Below are 4,770 nucleotides of genomic sequence, written 5' to 3' on the forward strand. Positions count from 1 at the left end.
CTCTCTCTCTCTCTCTCTCTCTCTCTCTCTCTCTCTCTCTCTCTCTCTCTCTCTCTCTCTCTCCATTGAACTATCTATCAGTATCTCTATGTGTCTTGATATCCAACTTGATTCACCATTGATCTATCTACCCAGCTGTTGATCAATATATCTAATCATTGATCTATCTAACCATGGATCTATCTATATATCTATGCATGGATCTAGCCATCCAGTAAGATATCTGACCAACTATCCAACTAGGGATCTATCTATCAATGTATTCATTCAGTAATCTGTCTATCTATCCATCCATCTGTTGATCTATCTACCCATTTATCTGTGTATTGATCTATATATTTAGCTATCTGGTTTCCATTTGTCTATCCACTAGCTACCTCAGTAGCTATCAATCTGTTAAATACACTCCCTTCTCTCTCTCTCTCTCTCTCTCGCTCTCTTTCTCCCCCCTCTCCCTGTGTCTACCTATCTGGCTGTCATGTCTATTTAACCAGACTTACAAATGTCTGTCTGACGATCTATCTATCCATCCATCCATCCATCCATCCATCCATCTATCTATGTCTGTCTATCTCTTTGTCTATCTCTTTGTCAATCTACTTATATATCCAACTGTCTGACTATTAGTCTAACTCTGTCTATTTGCTTGTCTCTGTGTGCCTGTCTGTCTCTTTTCTATGTGTCTTCCTGTCAGTCTGTCTATTTCTCAGTGTGTCTATTTGTTAACCTGTCTGTTCATCTACCTGTTTCCACGTTTGTCTATCTATCTGTCTGTCTGTCGGCCTGTCTGTCTATCAGCCTGTCTGTCTTTTTGTTTGTCAGTCTGCATGCCTGTTTTGCTGTCTATCTGTCAGTCTGTCTGTGTCTGTCCGTCTATTTGCCTGTCTATCTGTCTGTCTGCATGTCTATCAGTCTATCTGTCTGCCTGTCTATTTGTCTGTCTCTCTGTCTGTCACTCTATCAGTCTGCCTATCTGCCTGTCTATGTACCTGTCTAACTGCTTGCATGTCTTTCTCCTCATCTATCTGTCTGTCTACTTGCCTATGTCTCTGTGTCTTCCTATCTATCTGACTGTGTCTGTCTGTCTATCTATCAGACAAATAGATAGAGAGGCAGATAGATAGGCAGGGAGGGGGACAGACAGACAGATAGATAGGCAGGCATACAGACATAGGCTGCCTAGCTATCTTTCTGCCTCTCTACCTGTCTGTCTCTTCATCTACCTTTCTGTCTGTCTGTCTCTGTCTTTCCATCGATATTTTGTCTTTCTACCTATCTTTCTATCTATCTGTCTGTCAGTCTGTCTTTCTGCCTGTGTATCTATCTGACTGTCTGTGAGCCTATCTATCTATCTATCTATCTATCTATCTATCTATCATATTTCATATATATATATATATATATAAAGATAGAGACACAGCTAGATAGCTCTCTGTCTCTCTCTCTGTTTTTCTCTTTCTCTGTCTGTCTCTGTGTCTATATTCATTTGTTTATATATGTATCTGTCTGTCTCTCTGTATGTCTATCTTTCTATCTATCAGCTTCTCTGTTTAACTATCTATCAGACTGCCTTTCTAGCTTTCTGTCTCCTTGCATGCCTGTCTGTCTATCAATCAACCAATCAATCAATCAATTAATATTTGTTTCTGTATCTGTTTGTTAGCCTCTCCATTTATTTGACAGTTCTTTTGTCTGTATGTTAGTCTGTGTCTGTCTGTCTGTTATGCTCTCTGACTGTCTGCCAGTTCTCTCTCTGTCACTCTGTCTGTCTCTCTGTCACTCTGTCTGTCTATCACACTGTCTGTCTGTCTTTCTCTGTCTGTGTACATATATATCTATCTATCTATCTGTCTGTCTGTCTCTCTCAATTTCTTTCTACCTGTCTGCCAGTCTGTCCCACTGCTTGTCTATCTGTTGTTTGTATACACATATAGCTATGCAAATATATATGAGGGTAAGCCAAAAATCATATACACACTCTTGTTACTGTAATTTATTAAAACAAAAACAGGAGTTGAGCAATTACATCATTTTCGACATTGTCTCCTTGCTTTTTGATGCACTTTTTCCAGCGATCCACAAGCTTGCTTATTCCACTGGAGAAGAAAGTTTTCAGTTGGTCATGCAGTCATTTATGCACCATTTCTTGCTCTTCTTCATCTGTAGCAAATCAGCGACCTCATAAAGGATGTTTGGGCAGTCCAAAGAGGTAATAGTTGGAAGGGGCAAGATCTGGATTGTATTCAAGGTGTTCCAGCAGCTCGAAACCCAGTTTTGCAATGGTTTCAACAGTGTGGATGGTCATATACGGGCATGTTTTGTCATACAACAGTAACACATCCTTTGACAGTAGACCTTGGCATTTGGTGTAAATTGTTGGTTTCAATTTGTTGGCCAGTATTTGACTATAGCCTACACTGGTAACTGTAGACCCTTTCTTTAGGTAATGTTCCAGTATAGCCACTTTTGCATCCCCCTAAAATGGTTAGCAATGTGGAAGGTTGAGTCTTAAATATCTTCTTTGCTGATGATTCTGAGCGTTTCCTCTCCGTTTGGATTCTAGCTCAAAGTAATGAACCCAGGGCTCATCTTCTATGACTATTCTTTCCCCAAAAGCTTTGCCGTCATTGTTGTAGTGGTCAAGTAAGCATTGACAGATCTCCACGTGATTGCACTTACGCACTTTGGTAAGCTCTCTTGGCACCCATCTTGCACAGACTTTATGAAAGCAAAGATTGTCATGGATGGTTTTGTATGTAGAGCCATCACTAATTTGCAGGGAATATGCTACTTCATCAATGGCCACTTGTCAGTTCATGAGAACCATCTCTCATCTTGCTTCATGCTTATCCAGCCATTTTTGAACTTCTCAGCCCATTCATTTGCACTTTTACATAGTAGAGCGCTGCCCCCATATTGTACTGATTTCCTATGATATTTCCCAACCCCTGACACACCTTCATATCAGTGAAATCAGATCATTGATCGCTGTTCTTTGGTGCACACTGTCAGCAGAGTGGCTATATTTACTCAGTAACACAAGAAAGGAAGCTATATAAATATGTATGTATATATCTATATATATGTATATGCATATATATATATGCTTTTTTACTCTTCTACTTGTTTCTGTCATTTCACTACGGCCCTGCTGGAGCACCGCTTTTAGTCGAGCAAATTGACCCAGAGACTTATTCTTTGTAAGCCTAGTACTTATTCTATCAGTCTCTGCCGAACCGCTATGTTAGAGGGACATAAACACACCAGCGATGTTGGTGGGGACAAACACAGACACACAAGCACACACGTATATATATATATATATATATATATATATATATATATATATATATATATATATATATATATATATATATATATATATATATACATATACATATATACGACAGGCTTCTCTCAGTTTCCATCTACCAAATCCACTCACAAGGCTTTGGTCAGCCCTAGGCTATAGAAGAAGACACTTGCCCAAGGTGCCACACAGTGGGACTGAACCCGGAACCATATGGTTGGTAAGCAAGCTACTTACCACACAGCCACTCCTGCACCTATATATACATTCATGCATATATATATGCTCATATATATGAATACATAAATATGTATGTATGTATAGTCATATATTTACATGAATATATATATATGTATATGTATATATATATATATATATATATATGTATATAAAACTTACTTGGAAAAAATGCATGGCATTCGATCACATAATAATATAAGTAATATATAAATAATTGCATATATACATACATATATGTACATACCCACATATATATGTATATATACAGGCATATATGGGTACAGGACATCAAAAAAAAAAAGTAGTCAGCATGAGAAACGAAAGCATAAAAGACAAAAACGGAAAACAAACTTTTTGCTTGAACAGCAAAAAAACAAACAAACGAGATATGCAACATTAAGAACATTCCCTTCATCAGTTGTCCCCTGTTTTATCTACTCCGCGTTTTGAACGTAAGGACAAGACTCAACTTTGTTAAAACAGTCCTACCTGCAAAGCAAATTAAATAAAATTTGGGGCTTTTTGCAGAGTGTGAAAGTTGTAATAAAAACAGGACAGTGAGAAAAAAAAAAAACAGTGAAAACAAAACGGTGAGGGCTGTTAAGCCAAGATGATGGGAAGTGGTAAAGGCTGGAAAAACAAGCTATAAATTAGTGTTAATTATGTCCAATTAACAAAACTGTAATTCCCCACCAGGTATAACTTCTTCAGCTTTATACTCCCGGTGAATTCGCCACCATCCTCATTACGAACATTAGCACTGAACGTCGGAACTTACAGACACGTGGAAATATGAAATTCACTAAATCTGAGACTATGGATTTAACGAACCCTCTTCTCTTTTATCCTCCTCCTGACACGTGGAATTATGTAAGTCACTAAAATTTAAGACTAATGCTTTTACGAACGCCTTTCCCTTTTTTCCTGTCTATTTTGTCCTTGTATTTTTTCCTTCTGTTTTATCTTTTCCATCTAATCGTTCTGAAAATGTTTATCAATTGTAATGAGGTAACTGCAAATTTACCCCCATTTTGATAAATAGAAACAGCTGTAAACTTATTCCTAATTTAATTAAATAACGATTTTAAAACACCAATGATCCACATATCATTGTTAATTATTGCTCCATTTCTTATCGTCTCTGTATATGTATATATATGCATATATATATATATATACATATATATATATATATATATATATATATATATATATATATA

General features: G+C 37.1%; 1 protein-coding gene across 1 annotated transcript in view; it reads left to right on the top strand.

Annotated features, from left to right (window-relative positions):
- Positions 1-4,770, top strand: part of LOC106874002 (mitochondrial inner membrane protease subunit 2) — a 423,321-nt gene that overhangs the window by 98,815 nt on the left and 319,736 nt on the right. The gene's annotated exons all lie outside the window — the stretch shown is intronic.

Source organism: Octopus bimaculoides, chromosome 4 (assembly GCF_001194135.2).
Source record: "Octopus bimaculoides isolate UCB-OBI-ISO-001 chromosome 4, ASM119413v2, whole genome shotgun sequence".
Classification (NCBI taxonomy): Eukaryota; Metazoa; Mollusca; class Cephalopoda; order Octopoda; family Octopodidae; genus Octopus; species Octopus bimaculoides.